The sequence below is a fragment of the Hemitrygon akajei genome, chromosome 5 (genome assembly GCF_048418815.1).
Source record: "Hemitrygon akajei chromosome 5, sHemAka1.3, whole genome shotgun sequence".
Lineage (NCBI taxonomy): Eukaryota > Metazoa > Chordata > Chondrichthyes > Myliobatiformes > Dasyatidae > Hemitrygon > Hemitrygon akajei.
The window spans coordinates 182271973-182289218 of record NC_133128.1 but is presented as its reverse complement, the minus strand read 5'-3'; the positions used below and the strand labels follow the sequence as shown (position 1 = coordinate 182289218).

The window sequence follows — 17246 nt, the reverse complement described above, 5'->3', positions numbered from 1 at the left end:
TGGAGAGCGTTTCTGAAAATCTCCGTTTTCGGGGGACGAAAATGCCGTTTTAGTGTGGATGCAGGGTAAAAACGAAGAGAAAAAGATTTGGTTATGGATTTATCCAGTCTAGTGTGGACATAGCCTCAGTCCAGCATCTTTCGCAAACCTACAGATTCCCACCACTACTACAGCTACACTTCTTAAGATCTCCATTCTACTCAAGACCACCATATCTGATTTGATGATACAACCTTCCAAAGTAGTACCTCCATTAGTTCTTCCTACCCCCTCTCTGATGATAGGTTCTCCTCTACCTCAATTAATAAGCCATGCCTATTCTACTTCTCACATTCCTGCTCTCTTCCCTTTTCTTCACTTTCAGAGCAAGGAAAATATTTTCCCATCTTTGTCTTTGCTCCATCCACAGCACATTCATGGCATTGCTGTTTCAGACTTCCAACAGCTCCAACACAATATATCTATTGCACCTACCCTAATTTAAGCATTCCAAGGGGGCTGTTTCCTCTGGAGTGCTTTGGTCCGCTCTTCCACTTCTGCCAATACTCCCTCCCATAGCACCTTCCTATGTGACTGCAAGAACAATAGCTGCCCTTCCCAAAAGCACTCTCCAGGTGAAACAGCAATTTACTTGCACATTTTTTTTCTGTTTGGTGTACTGTATTTAATGCTCAGTGTGGATTCCTCTGCATTGTAGAAAACAAATGAGTAACAGCTTAACAGAATGACTTTATCCACATCATTCATGCTGTCTGAGTTGCCTGGAATTTTTGTTCCCAATCTATCTCGACTTGGACCTCTAGCTTCATTCTCCAAAACTTGATCAACAATGCCTAAATGAAGCTTGAACAACAGCACATCACCTTCCAAAAGTCTTCTGGGATTAATTTTCAGCAATTGTCATCTTTCTATTTCTTAACTCCAGTACTCAACATATTTTTAATCCTTCTTCAACCCAAGTATTTTTACTTTTTTTGCATTCATTTTGTAATTTATAGTGATTTTATTCTCTTTACAGTCTACCACCTTTGCAAAAAAAAAACATTTCACATCATACAAGATGGTGATAATACACACAATTCTTTCTCCAACTTGCATCAATTTCTCCAACTTCTGGTAATTCACTCTTCTTTTCTTATCTATTCCCTCTTCCATTTTCCCTCTTAATCCTCTTTTTCCCACTTGCCCATCACCTCCCTCTGGAGTTCCTCCTTCTCCTCTTTCTCCCATGGTCCACTCTCCTCCCCTATCAAATTCCCCCCTTCTTCAGCTTATAACCCTTTCCACCTATCACATTCCAACTTCTCACTTCATCACCCCTCCCCCACCCACTAACCATCCCCCTCACCTACAATCTATCAGCTTGTACTCCTTCCCTTCCCCCTACCTTCCTATTCTGGTTTCTATACCCCACCCATTGCATTCAAGTTCTAATGAAGTGTCTCAGCCTGAAACATCAACTCTTTATTCTCTCTATACATGCTGTCTGGCCCACTGAGTTCCTCCAGCATTTCACTGGATTTCCAGCATCAGCAGAATCTCTTATGTTTATGTTTCTTTCTATTTATACTTCCTCCAGATGAAACCATAAAATACAAGAGCAGAATTAGTTCATTTGGCCTATCAAGTCTGCTCTGGATTATGGCTGATCCATTTCCCTCTGAGACCCTGTATCCTGTCTTATCCCTGTATCCCTTCATGCCCTGACTAATCACAGATCTATCAACCTCTGCCTTAAATATACCCAACAACATTGCCTCCACAGCCGCCTGTGGCAACAAATTCCACCGATTCACCACTCTCTGGCTAAAGAAACCCCTCCTCACCTCCATTCTAAATGGACGCCCCTCTATTCTGAAGTATTGGCCTCAAGTCTTCGACTCCCTCACCACAGGAAACATCCTCTCCACATCCACTCTATCAAGGCCTTTCAACAGGTTAATTCCCCCCTTATTCTTCTGAATTCCAGTGAGTACAGGCCCAGAGCCATCAAACGCTCCTCATATAATAAGCCTTTCAACTGCGGATCTTTTCGTGAACCTCCTTTGAACCCTCTTCAATATCTGCACATCCATTCTTAGATAAGAGACCTAAATCTGCTCGTAATACTCCAAGTGAGGTCTCACCAGCGTCTTATAAAGCCTTAACATTACATCCTGGCTGAGGTTAACCTTCTGTCATGTACCATTGCCTTTACCATTCTCTTTGACTTGGCCCTGTCACCTCAACTGATCTCTTCTGCCTCTGGACTTGTCCTTCAGTTCGGCTCCTCTTCTGCTAACATTTCTTAAATCTGATGAAGGACCATCGACCTGAGTTGTCTCTCACGGATGTTGCTTGAACATTTAACAGTAGTGAATTAACAGTATTTGTTTTACTGCAGACATTCAACATCTGCGGTACTGTTCTTTAGACGTCCCACTCATAACTTCCCTCGGCGAAGGACTTTTCAACGATATTCACAACATATTAAATGGGAGCGGAAGGGACCATTCCGTCACTCGGCCAAATGGCAAAATATTAATGCTGGTTAGTTTTCCAACTGCACTTTAAAGAAACATACACCGCAAAAACTCCCGAGAAAGCTGTTTGCAGTGATGATATAAGGCAGAAGTTGCTCGCCGTGTTTCCGATCACATGAAAGGGGAGGGGACAGAGGCAAATAGGTAGGAGCTGCCCTCAACTTTGGGAAAAGCAGCGCCCTTCACTAGGCCTCGGCCAGTTTACCCGAGCCCCAACAGCGTTTAAAGGGCAGCGCTGCCCGGCATCTGGTCTCGCCGCCCCGGGACGGAGTGAGGCCAGCCCCAGGTATGGGAGCGCGGCTGCCCTCTCCGTTCGGACCTTTCCCGACACTTACCGACATCAGAGGCGGCCAGGAGCCCGAACCCTCCCGGCGGAGCTGCAATCTCGGTCCCTCTGGCGCTGCTAGTTTTCACACCGGCGCCGCCTCATTGGCTGCTCCCTGACGGCCGAGAGGAGCTCGGAAGTCCCCAGTGGGAAATCCCCAGCCTCTGAGCTCTCTGACTTCCGCCTTGCTGCTTTCAGGCACCCGAGAGAAGGAAGCTGGGCCCCACCCTCCGTCCCACCGCTTAATCGGGGCATTCTCCGACCCAACTGCGTGAACGGTGCACAACCTGGGCCTTCTCTGACTGGGACACTGAGGTGGAGGGGTTCATTGCTTCGGGGAAAAAGATTTAAAAATCAACACGCTTTAGGACATCCATTAATAGAGTCATAGGGCAGCTAGTTCTGTACTTTTTAAGACTATGAGACCATACGGCCCATCGAGTACATCCTACTATTTCATCATGGTTGATCCATTTTCTCTTTTAACCCCATTCTTCTGCCTCCTCCATATCCTTTCAAGTCATACAGAAGTTGAAGTTAAAATCTGCCCATCAAGCTGGTGCTTATGCTGGTTTCCTTGGTATGAAGCAACTGAGAGAGTAGGAGACTCCCCCAGGATTGGACGCCAGTCTATCGCGAGGTTAACCCCCAGCATTTTGCCAGTACCCATTTTCAGCTGGGTGGTTAAGTGCCTTGCTCAAGGACACAATACATTGACTCGGCTTGGTCCAAAGCCTTAACCACTTGGCCAGGCACCACACATCATACAGAAGTACAGAACAGAAACCAGCCCTCAGCCCTCTAGTCCATGCCAACCCATTTAAACTGCTACTCCTATCGACCTGCACCCAGACCATAGCCCTCCATACCCCTACCATCCATGTACTTATCTTAAATAGACATTGAAATCAAGCTGGCCTGCACTACTTGCGCCAGCACCTCATTCCACACACTCACAGTTCTCTGAGTAAAAAGGTTTCCAGTCATGTTCCTTTTAAACTGTACACCTTTCATCCTTAACCCATGACCTCTGCTTGTCCCACCCAATGTCAGTGAAAATAGCCTGCTTTCATTTACCCTATCTATACCTTCATAATTTTGTATAACTATCAAATCTCCCCTTAATCGTTGATGTTCTGAGGAATAAAGCTGAAACCTATTCAATATTTCCTGATAACTTAGGTCATCCCAGCAACATCTTTGAAAATTTTCTTTACATATTCAACCTTATTTAATACAAAATGATCCAGTCAATGAGAAAGATACCAACCGTTCCTCCAAAGCAAAACTAACATTTGAATCACTAACTAGATCATTGGCATTGGTTCAATAAGATCCACTGAGAAGTTTTTGTTTTGTGTGTCATCCAAACAGATCATGTCACAGATAATTACCCAATGTTGTAAACACAAACAGAATGCAGAAAATAGTGTTAGAGTTACAGAGAAAGTACTGTATAGATAGACAAGGGTCATGATGATGTAGTTTTGGAAATGGAGAGTTTATCTTTTAGTGTATGAGAGGTCTATTTAAGAGTCTGATAACTGGTGTCCTTGAGTCTTGTGGTTCTTGGTCTTAGCCTTTTGTATCTTCTGCTCAATAGGAGAGGAGAGAAGAGAGAATGACTAGGTGGGGAGTGCGAGGAATTATTGATTCTGTTAGCTGTTTACTTGAGACTGGAAAAGTTGTTTTATGTGACGGAGTGACCTGCACTCACAAGTCTCTGCTACTGCTTGCTGTCTTGGGCAGGAAGTTTGGTATCCATTAGGTAGAGAAACAAGCAGACAAGAAGTTGGCATCCATCACTAAGGAACCTTACCATCAGGGGGTATGCCCTCTTCTTGTTATTATCATCTGGCAGGAGGTACAGGAGCCTGAAGACCCACACTCAATGATTTAGGAACAGCTTCTTCTCTGACATCAGATTTCTAATATGGTCCATGAACACTACCTTGTTATTCCTTTTTTTTATTTACCCTATTTTTGTAACTGATAGTAATTTTATGTCTTTTCATGGTACTACTGCCGGTTAACAGCATACATCTTAGTCAATGATAGTAAATATAAATCTAAGTGCACCTCTAAAAATAATATTTAAAAAACAAACAAAACTTCAATGCAGATAATCTGATATAACCACACGAAATGTTGTAAATAGCAGTAGAGACTGTGGGAAAAGAAATTGATCCAGTGTCTCAAGTGAGTGATCTAAGGAACTGCTTCCCTTGTTCCTCACTTATGGCCAAAACAGCAGAAAAAGAGAATCAGACTTTGTTGCTTCAACACAAGCTTAACTGTGAACTTTAAAAGCATGACCATGTACAGAGGAATACAGTGAGCATCAGAGAGAAACAGATGAAGAAAAAACATGCGTCCACTGCAGCGGGCAACGCAGAAGGAATGCTTGGGATTGCTCTGAAAAACTCAAGTCCAGTGGCAAGCTCTGAGAAAATAAAAGTAAGGACTTACGAAAGTTAAATAATATTTGACAACACAGTCGGTGTTTTTTTTAATGGTTGTAATCCATAGGACAAGGGTGAACCAATTGATGTGGTGTATTTAGACTTCCAGAAGGATTTCTATAAAGTGCCACACAAGAAATAATTCAATAACATTAGAGCGCATGGTGTAGAGGATATGCAGAACTGAAGATAGTTTATTACTAGGAAACAGCAGTATTAAACAAGTAATTTTCAGGTTAGGATGCTGGGACAAATAGGAGGGGTGCTATAAGGATTGGTGCTGAATCAAATGGTATATCGAAGTGGCTATGTGAAGCCAGACGAGGGAGTACATAGGCAGGTTAAGTGAATGGGTAACAACCTGGCAGACGGTCCATGATACGGAAAAAAACTTGTTTTTTTTTCAATTAAAAGGAGCAGCAAAAAACTGACACAGGCTGCTCCAGATCATGGTCTCTTTGGTGGCTTTGTTATTGCTTGCATGGTGGGTGGTGGGGGAATAATGCTTTTGCTGAGGCAGGTGGGGGGGAGGGAAGGTTGATGCTTTGCTGCTGCCTGTGCATGGGAGGAGGAGGAGGAGGAGGAGGAGGAGGAGGATGAAGGCTTTGGGATTCTAACATTTTTTTCTGTCATTCATTCTTCGGGGTTTTTCTGTTTTGTGGATGCCTGCAAAGAGTAAGAATTTCAGGTTGTATACTGTATACATTTTCTGATATTAAATGGAACAGTTGAACCATTTGCATTTCAGGTACTTCAATTTTATCTAATGGCCTCTTCAAAAAATGTTATCAAATATTTTTATGTAATTTTATATATATATATCCATGGACAACTTGTCTATGACACTGCTTGGTTCTTATGAAAATTCTTTAATATTTATCATAATCTATTCAATTTAAAGCAGTGGTAATACTGCACAAAGCATTATTTTCAGCCAAAATGTGAACTACATGGTTAAGCTATGTCGTTTTTTCATTTCAACTTAATTTCTCTTTTTTAGTTAAGATAAGGATTCTGTTGCAGAATAGAAACCTCTTACGTTCTCTGGCCACCAACTGCTAATCAGAGGACCATGAAGCAGTTGCAAAATATCTCAAGAAGAAAGTAGACTGTGCTTCTGGAGAGCATTTATACAAATATTTTTAATACATGTTTTATTATGTTTGTATTAAAATCAGCTCAGTATAAGTGTGGCTTGCATTTGTTTCCATTTATATAGCTAACATGTCAAGATAATCTTTTTGCTAACTCTTAGTTTTGCCACAATGAAGCAACTATTTGATAGCTTCAACTTTATCTCCGATGGCAAACTTTGTTAAGAGAAGTAGTGGATATGGCCCAGTCCATCATGGATAAAGCACTCCCCACCAAAGATCACATCTACATGAAACATTGTCACAGGAAATCAGCATCCATCATCAAGGACCCTCACCACCCTGGACATATTCTCTTCTTGCTGCTGCCATCAGGAAGAAGGTGCAGGAGCCTGAAGACTGACACCACTAGGTTCACGAAGAGTTATTACCCCTCAGCCATCAGGCTCTTAAATCAAAGAGGACAACACTCTACTTGCTTCATCACTGAAATTTTCCCACAATCAATGGACTCACCTTCAAGGACTCTTCATCTCATGTTCTCAATATTTATTGCTTATTATTTGTTATTATTATTTCTCTCTTTTTGTATTTGCACAGTTTGTTGCCTTTTGCACTCTGGTCTCAGCTGATGCAGTCTTTCATTGATTCTATTATGGTTATTATTCTATTATGGATTTATTGAATATGCCTGCAAGAAAATGAATCTCAGGGTTGTATATGGTGACATATATTTACTTTGATAATAAATTTACTTTGAACTTTGGTACTTTCAAATACTACATCAAGGTACATTGTGGTGTTAACTATGCTCTTAGTGATAAATTACCAAAGAATGAGTTCTCTTCCGTGCAAAAGCACAACAGACATAAAACATTAAGAAATACATTGATCACCCTTTGCCTGAAAATAATAATTGCAATATATTCCCTATCACAGAAATTCATCATATTTTCATATTTCTCTCTCCATTCTATCTGATTTTATAAGGATAAATATTGAAATTGTTGTATTTCACAGATTTATATTTGTGGTATAAGAAGATTTGAGCCTTAAGAACCCAAGATAAAAAAAATATTATTTCCAGAATAACTCAGAAGTTTCACAAAGTAGGCAGGAATCCATTATTTCTAACCAGTGTGCTAAGGATTAAGTCTTGATTAATGATTTTGTGTTGGCGCGTGGCCTAGTGGGCAAGGCATCAGACTAGTAGCCTGAAGGTCACTGGTTCGAGCCTCAGCTGAGGCAGCGTGTTTGTGTCCTTGAGCAAGGCACTTAACAACACATTGCTCTGCGACGTCACCAGTGCCAAGCTGCTTGGGTCCTAGTGCCCTTCCCTTGGACAACATCGGTGGCGTGGAGAGGGGAAGGCTTGTGGCTTGGGCAACTGCCGGTCTCCCATACAACCCTGCCCAGGCCTGCGCCCTGGAAACTACAGGCTCAGATCCATGGTCTCTCGAGACCGACGGATGCCACCACAAATGATTTTCAACTTAAGTGTTTCACAAAATGGTTTGCCAATACCTTTTGGGGATAAATAGGAATGAGTGTTAGATTTTCCATGGATGTCCATATCTGAAAAAGTGAAACATTCTCTTGAATGCCTGATGTTACATTTCAGCCAGACCAGGAACAGACAGATTTTCTTCTCTTCAGGATATAAATCTAGCAATCTGATAATTTCATGGGTTACCATTATGGATACTAGTTTTAAAATTCAAAATGTCATTTAATTAAGTAAATTTAACATCCCAGTTACCATTCTGGTATTTGAACTAATTTCTCTGAGTAATTATTATAGACCACTGGATCATTACTCTGATATCAGAATAAGATTTATTATCACTGTCTTATCTGTGAAAAGATGTGAAATTACTATAAATTATGAAATGAATAACGGAAAGGAATAATGGGATAGTGTTTTTGGATTCATGGACCATTCAGAAATCTGATAGTGGAGGGGAAGAAGCTGTTTTCTGAATCATTGAGTGTGTGTTTTCAGGCTCCTGTACCTCCTGCCTAATGGTGGTAATGAAAAGCGGACATGTCCTGGATGGTGAGGGTTCTTAGTGATGGATTATGCCCTTCTTGAGGCACTGCCTCCTGAAGGTGTCATTGATAGTGATGAGATTTGTCTCTCTAATGGAACTACTTGAGTCCACTACCCTCTGCAGCCTCTGGTTTGGAGCTTCTACACTAGGCGGTGATACAAGCAGTCAGAGGAGAAAAATGTGAAATAGACTTGAGAAAGCAGAGTGAGAGAATTAAGGTGATAATAGAGTATTGTGCAAAAGTCTTAGGCACGTATATATATGTAGGATGCCGAAGGATTTTGTACTTCTCAAAGTGGAGCAGAGAAGGAGTTTGTGAATCTGATTTGAGCAAAGGATTTTGGGAAGTACAAGGATGGAGGGGTGCGGGACAGGTGGCAGAGAAGGAGTGGGTTCAGACACACCCAGATTTGAGACACCAGTCAAGGTTATTTGATCCAAACAATTGGTTTATTGATAATGATAAGATGTCTCGCTAGGGCTTCTCACTCCCTCCCCCTCCCTTCCCCCTTTCCCCACCATAATTCCCCTCTCCCTGCACCCTTCCCACCAAGTCCACTACAGAGATCCGTATCTGAATCAGGTTTATCATCACTCACATATATTATGAAATTTGTTCTTTTTGCAGCAGCAGTACAGTGCAATAAATACATAAAAATACTACAGTACTGTGCAAAAGTCTTAGGCACCCTAGCTATGTATATGTGCCTAAGACTTTTGCACAGTATTGTAAATATCAGGATGCCACTGTATTCACTCTTCCTTCACATTATGGGATATTGAACCACTCTAGGCATTAAACCACAAGCATAGCAATGCACTCCAGCTGGTGACCACATTGGCAACCTCTGGTCACTTCTTTGCTTACCAGCAAACTTCTTCCTCCCAACAGTTAAGAAGACCCCTATAGCTCGCACCATGTCAGGAAATAAAATATCAGCCCATATTTGGCATGTGTGATTGCACATTTTTATTTTGTTATTCCTTTTCGCGCATCGGTGTTTGCCATTTCCATATCATTTGACTGTTTTTTACGACGCTGAGTTGCTAGCTTGACATTCAACCCAGCACAGATGGAAAGCGTGCAAGGAGCCAGCTGGATTTGAACTTGGGACCATTCTCCTGGAAGTCCAGTGCTGGTGCCACTACACCATCAGTCGGCACGATTTTTTATTTTAGTGTCCACTTTTCTGATGTCATGAACAAGCTCCAGGAGGCATGTGAATGAAGTCTCAAGTTCTAGTTAGCTCACTCATCTTCCACATTTTGATGTTTCTACTCCAAGTCACAAACTGGCCTTTGAATGGCTTGCATTGAATCTAAACTTGTATTACAATTCTCTGTGAAAATACAAATTTCATATAATTTAACTAACCTCCAGCTTTTTATTTAACTTCCTCAACTATTAAATGCTTATCTATGGGGTGGAGATACGTCTGTACCAAAGGAGTTTTAAGGTTCCCCTTTCTGCTAGCCTGCAGCTCAGCCTTGGGCAAGATGCAGTGCCTGCTTAGTCCCCCAATCAGGGTCACGCAAAGCCATGGGAGCAGGTGGTGGATGGTCATACGAGCAGCTGGTGCACATCACAAGTCCTTATGCGACCACTGATGCCAGGCAGACAATCTCTGAAGAGTGTTGATAATGACTGGGGTCACTCGTCTTGTAAAGACACTGCCCAAGAAAAATTTGCCAAAAACAATCACGGTCGTGGAAAGACCATGGTCACCCTTGTCATATGACATGGCACGTAACAGATGAATGACCTGTTAAATAAAATCAGTCATTTGAATAATATAAGAACAAATGAAGAGAAGGAAATATCAATACCTTGTACTGTAATTCTATTAAAACTCACTTCTTTGAATTAATTTTTTTTATCCATAATGGTGCAAACATATTTTCTCAAAATCTAATCTTGTTCAGATTCTCATATGTTAACTCCTGAAAACTAAGGACATGTACACCAAATGTGAACCATATTATCCTGTTCTGGATTTTTTCACAGGGCCTCAGTATTCTGTTGCATGTGTGAAGATCACATGGAGCACCTTATGAAGGACCATATCATGACATACACATATTGAGTGACAAGAATTCAACTTCTGTTTTTACACTTAAATATTCATTTTAATGTCGGCACATTTGCAACATCATTGAATTGCTGGTGACAAACATTCAACATTTAGTGGACTGCAGTTAGCTTATAGGTCTTTCTTCCAACATCTTTGAGTAGAAAACCTTCTAAGTACAGTACATACATGCCTTTCCCTTTCTACCTCAGATTCATTATTTAAACATTCACTCTGTTTCCCATTCTACAGATATTGCTTGATAAGATGATGCTGAGATATATCCTAGGATGTACTGGGACACATCATTAGTAATGTAATCTGGGCCATTGGATGTTTTGGGTCTTTCAATATCAGACACTCTTGCCTAGGTGACCCAGCCAGGAGTGATAACATACCCTCTTCGCTGGCAATCAACACTGGCGCACCTCAGGGGTGTGTGCTTATCCCTCTGCTCTACTCTCTGTTTACACATGACTGTGTGGCTAGGCATAGCTCAAATACCATCTAAAAATTTGCTGATGATACAACCATTGTTGGTAGAACGTCAGGTGTGACAAGAGGGTGTACAGGAGTGAGATATGCCAACTAGTGGAGTGGTGCTGCAGCAACAACCTGGCATTCAACGTCAGTAAGACGAAAGAGCTGATTGTGGACTTCAGGAAGGGTAAGACGAAGGAACATATACCAATCCTCATAGAGGGATCAGAAGTGGAAAGAGTGAGCAGCTTCACGTTCCTGGATGTCAAGATCTCTGAGGATCTAACCTGGTCCCAACACATCAACATAGTCTTAAAGAAGGCAAGACAACAGCTATACTTTATAAGGAGTTTGAAGAGATTTGGCATGTCAACAAATACACTCAAAAACTTATATAGTTGTATCGTGGAAAGCATTCGTCAGGCTGCATCACTGTCTGGTATGAAGAGGCTACTGCACAGGACTGAAAGAAGGTTGTAAATCTAGTCAGCTCCATCTTGGGTACAGTACTAGCCTGCAAAGTACCCAGGACATCTATAGGGAGGGGTGTCTCAGAAATGCAGCGTCCATTATTAAAGACCTCCAGCACCCAGGGCATGCCCTTTTCTCACTGTTACCATCAGGTAGGAGATACAGAAGCCTGAAGGCACACACTCAGTGATTCAGGAACTGCTTCTTCCCCTCTGCCATCTGATTCCTAAATGGACATCGAAGCTTTGGACACTACCTCATTTTAAAAAATATACAATATTTCTGTTTTTGCACATTTTTAAATAATCTATTCAATATACATAATTGATTTACTTGCTTATTTATTATATATTATTTTATTATTATTATTATTATTTTCTCTCTCTCTGCTAGATTATGTGTTTCATTAAACTGCTGCTGCTAAGTTAACAAATTTCACGTCACATGCCAGTGATATAAACCTGATTCTGATTCTGGTTGCAACCCACTTCAACTCTGCCTCTCATTCCCATCTAGATATATCCATACATGGCCTCCTCTACTGCCATAATGAGGCCAAACTCAGGTTGGAGGAGCAACACCTCATCTACCGTCTGGGTAGCCTCCAGCCTGGTGGTAAGAACATTGAATTCTCCAATTTCCGGTAATTCCCTCCCCCTTCCCCTATCTCAGGTCCCGCTCTGCCTCTCTCCCCTTTCAACTTACTGCTTCTTTATCTCTACAGTTTTTTCATGTTTCTCCCCTCCCCCTCCCCCTTTATCTTTCCTCTGATTGGTTTTCCACCTGGCACCTCTAGGCCCTACCCCCTCCCCTATCTCTATTACTGGGCTTCGGCCCTCTCTTCCCCCCCATTCCTGATGAAGAGTCTCAGCCCGAAAAGTTGGCTACTCTTTTCTCACGGATGCTGCCTGACCTGCTGAGTTCTTCCAGCGTTGTATACATATTCTCTGATTCTGATTCTGATTGATCAGGCTTGTGTCCCAGCAGCATTGGTCCACGGGTCCCACCTCTTGATCCATAGCTGTCTGGAAGTTCACCCAGCAGCCCCTGTGATGGTCCTGATAGCTCTTTTTTATCTCACTCCCTGTAATGACAAGCGGAGAGTAGGTTCTGCCAGCTGAGCAGCCAGCAAAACCACTACACCCCACCTCTATAGGCTCATATTGTGCCCTCCACCCCTGTATCTGGCACTGCTCTACCAGCTCCTGGCATTTGGCTTTGTTACCTCCTCAATCCGGTCTTCACAAGGCACTGTCAGTTCAACCATGGCCACCTGCTTTGAGGATTCCGACAAAATGACCATGTCAGGCCTCAGTGATAATGATGCAGTGAAATCAGGGAACTTTAATTGCCTGCCAAGATCGACTTTCAGTTTCCAGTCAGACACCATGGTGAGCAAGCCTGCTGGTGATCTGGGCTGAGGCTGTGGTTGGTCTCCAGCTTTGACAAAGGTCATGGGCCTTTTGGGTTTGCAGAAGTGTTGTTCATGGCTGAGGAGATACTTTCAGCTAAGATTTTCTAGTAGTTTCTGATTTTATAACAAATTTACAGTTACGTAATGGTTGGATTCATTTCTAAAAGAATCAATAAGCGAAAATAAGGCTAGGCAACAAAGAAAAAGCGGTAGCACATCATACTTAATTGATCATTTTGCTGACAATTGAAAAATCCGAATTATAAAACTCGATACAAGCTTATTTCAGAAAAACACAAAAATCAATATTGCAAGTAGAGGCCCAAAACTGTTATCCAACTCCACAGATTATATAAATCCAGCAGCAGCTCCTGTCCTAACCTGATGAAAGAAACTGAAGTCTGAATTAATCTATAGTTATCTGTCAAATAAAATCCATTCTTTGAACAAGGAAAGAACAATTGAACTGAAGGGAGAATCAATGCCCTGTAATTAAATTTAAAACAAAATAATCGTGTTGATTTGAGAAAGAAAGTGCAAATTAAAATTAAAACATATCAAATCTGTCAAAGAAAACTATAGCATGACCACAAATTATAATGCAATATGCTAAGTACCATTCTTCATTATCTTGTGTTTCATCTTTTGATAAATTAAAAACATAATTTAAATACTTGAGAAAAAGGAACATATTTGGCTGCAGGTAATGAGTAATTTTGACATAGCCTCATCAGATTTTACAGATTTTATATTAAATATATTATTGTTGTGGGTGTGGAGATACATCTCTGCCAAAGGTGATGTAAGGCGCTCCATCCCTCCGCTAGCCTGCAGGTCATCCTTGGGCAAGGTGTAGCAGCTGCTTAGCTCCCAATCAGGGTCACGTGAAGCTATGGGAGCGGGTGGTGGATAGTCATACGAGCAGCTGGTGCATATCACAAGTCCTGGTTACGCGATCACTGATCAGGCAGACAATCTCTGAAGAGTATTGATAATGGTTGGGGTCACCTGTCTTATAAAGACACTGCCCAGAAGAAGACAATGGCAAACCACTTCTGTAGAAAATTTGCCAAGAACAGTCATGGTCACAGAAAGAATGAGAGGGAAAATAAAGTATGGGAGCATGAATGGATGTGAAAATGGTGTTTATTAATATCACAGGCAGATATGTTGTTCATAGATAACCCTGGTGAGAGAATCACCAGCTAAGTTTTCTCATTACTTCCTTGAATGGCCCCTTGCACCATAAGTAAGCCTGAAAGTCCCACAATGCTGCTTCCCTTTCCTGTCTGCTGCTATTTGATAGGAGAAAATGAAACAAGTAAGTTCATTTCCTTAAACAGTGTTAATTAGAGTCCTCCCTTTTGCAACAGTGAAAGCAAGCAGCTGCATATATCTGCAGTCAGGAAGGAGTAGGATGCCTATACTTATGGTTATAATCACCTTGACTACAACTGAAAGTAGAGTTCTAATCTGATTAATACATCTCTGCAGTGACTGATTTAAGTGAAGAAGTCATACCGAGCACAAAGAAGTATTGTTGATGGCCAAACTAGGACATTGCTGGAGGACTTCTTCAGGAAAGTGTATTAGAACCAACAAGCTTCAGCTGGTTCTTCAATAATCCATCCTACATTATGATGTCAGAAGTGTTGATATTTGCTGAAGATTGCAAAATGTTCAGTTCTATTCACAGATCTTCAGATAAAGAAGCAGCCTGTGATAGCGGTATGCAGCAAGACTTGCTACTGGCATTGGTTGAGACAGCTAGTGACTTGTGCACTAAAAATAAAAATTTTCCACAATAGTATTTAGCCATCTTCCCCTGACAATAAGTGCTGTTAACAATCCCCCATTATCAACATTTCAACAACTTGATAGTTATTTGTTCTTGTGCTTTTACATGAAAATTTCATTTAATCATCAGCTTTTTAACAATGCACAAAGTAATGGAATAATTAATAAAGAAAATCATACTAAAGTTCACTTCACATGAATGAAGACTTTTCTGTTTAAGCAGTCTGTAGTCCTTCTACTAGATACTCATTTGGTTTCAAAGTACTGGTTGAATCATTAGGAGAGGGTGTTCACTTATTGGCTATTAAGGGATAAAATAGACAACATAATATTTAGTAATGTAGATGGGATATATTTTTTAAAAATTTGAAATGGTACAGCTGATAACCTCCTTGAGAACTTGAGAAATAATAGGAAGGGTTTACTGCAGATGAAATTACAGTGCACTGATAAAAACATGATGAACGCAGCAAGTAATGTTGGTTTCTCCCTTTCTCACTAGCTTGTTCAGCCTCTGCTGAGACTGACCACATTCCCTGATAAGATATCTAAATAACTGATATTTGGGTCTTTTAATTCATTCATAAGGGCCCGCAGTTATTTCCCTTTTTTCCAAAATAACTTCCTGGTGGTGACATTAATTCTGCATGAGATGGATGTTTCGCTGCTTTGTTTATGGATCACTTTTCAATGGAAACAAATTTTATACAAGCCATGCATCTGAGCTGGAGTGATCATGGCACTGTAATTATATATGGTGCCCATCATGGTCCTGATTATCTACAAGCTTCTAACCTGTAGAGTTGCAATATTGAAACCATAACATGAAGGTGATATGAAAAGAATTAAACATGCAAACTTACAAATTAGTTGTAGAATACTTTTGAAAAATTCTAGATAGTAACAAAAAGTCATAAAATTAGTCAGCTCCATCCATGGTATTACCTCTGTAGTATCCAAGTCATCTTAAAGAAGCGGTGCCTTAGAAAGGTGGCGTAAATTATAAAGACCCCCAACAACCAGGACATGCCCTCTTCTCATCGTTACCATCAGGAAGGAGGTACAAGGCCTGAAGGCATACATTCAGTGATTCAGGAACAGCTTCTTCCCCTCTGCCATCCGATTCCTAAATGGATGTTGAGCCCATGAACTCTGCCTCACTCCTTTTTTATATCATTTCTGTTTTTGCACTATTTTTTATTTAAATGTTTTATATATGTGTGTGTGTGCGTGCGTGCGTGCGTGCGTGCGTATGTGTGTGTGTGTGTGTGTGTGTGTGTGTGTGTGTGTGTGTGTGTGTGTGTGTGTGTGTGTGTGTGTGTGTGTGTATGTGGTTTCCTCAAGAGAAAATCTTGCCTGACAAATCTGTTGCTAAGCTGATGCATAGACCTTTCTTTCTTCCTCGTGATAGTTGGAGTTGGTCTCCCTGGAGTTCTCACCGCTCTACCTCAAACGTTTGTTGTTTTGTTATCTGCCATGTTGTTTGATGTGGGTGACCACAGTCTTTCCATGACCATAAATGTTATTGGCAAATTTTTCTACAGAAGTGGTTTGCCATTGCCGCCTTCTGGGCAGTGTCTTTACAACCCCAGCCATTATCAATACTCTTCAGAGATTGTCTGCCTGGCGCTTGTGGTTGCAAAACCAGGACTTGTGGTATTCACTAGCTACTCACATGACCATCCACCACCTGCTCACATGGCTTCAGGTGACCCTGACTGGGGAGAGAGGAGGCTAAGCAGGTGCCACACCTTGCCCAAGGGCGACCTGCAGGCACGCAGAGGGAAGAAGCACCTAACACCTCCTTCGGTGGAGATGTATCTCCACCCCACCACCCCTAGCTCCAACAAACTTCATTATTATTCTTTTCCATGATCATTTCTGCATTGTTATTCTTTGATTCATCAGGGTATCCTTTGTCCACCCCTAGTTTGCCCTGACCATTGGCCACAGGTAGCACCACCTCACTGCATGCTTCTGATCTCGTTCCTTCGCTTTTTTGTGGTATCACGCCATTTCACACTAATTATAGCCAGTTCGAGTCAGATACTGAGCTCAGACCACTGCAGCTCAGGGATATAGACTACTTCTCTTATAAACTCATGTTAATTCTTCTGTCTTATCAAAGGCTGAGGTTAGCAGACACCAGCAGAATCAACAAACTCATTCGTAAGGCCAGTGATGTTGTGGGGGTGGAACTGGACTCTCTGACGGTGGTGTCTGAAAAGAGGATGCTGTCCAAGTTGCATGCCATCTTGGACAATGTCTCCCATCCACTCCATTATGTACTGGTTAGGCACAGGAGTACATTCAGCCAGAGACTCATTCCACCGAGATGCAACACTGAGTGTCATAGGAAGTCATTCCTACCTGTGGCCATCAGACTTTACAACTCCTCCCTCGGAGTGTCAGACACCCTGAACCAATAGGCTGGTCCTGGACTAATTTCCACTTGGCATAATTTACCTATTATTATTTAATTATTTATGGTTTTATATTGCTATATTTCTACACTATTCTTGGTTGGTGCGACTGTAATGAAACCCAATTTCCCTCGGGAT

General features: G+C 41.5%; 1 protein-coding gene across 2 annotated transcripts in view; it reads right to left on the bottom strand.

Moving 5' to 3' along the window:
- Nucleotides 1-3014, bottom strand: part of tank (TRAF family member-associated NFKB activator) — a 133925-nt gene extending 130911 nt beyond the window's left edge. Inside the window, exon 1 of one of the 2 annotated variants that reach the window (XM_073047397.1) lies at nt 2858-3014. The gene's annotated coding sequence lies outside the window, so the exon portion shown is untranslated. The remainder of the gene's footprint in view (nt 1-2857) is intronic. The other variant, XM_073047395.1, reaches the window with a different exon arrangement.
- Nucleotides 3015-17246: the final 14232 nt, after the last annotated feature.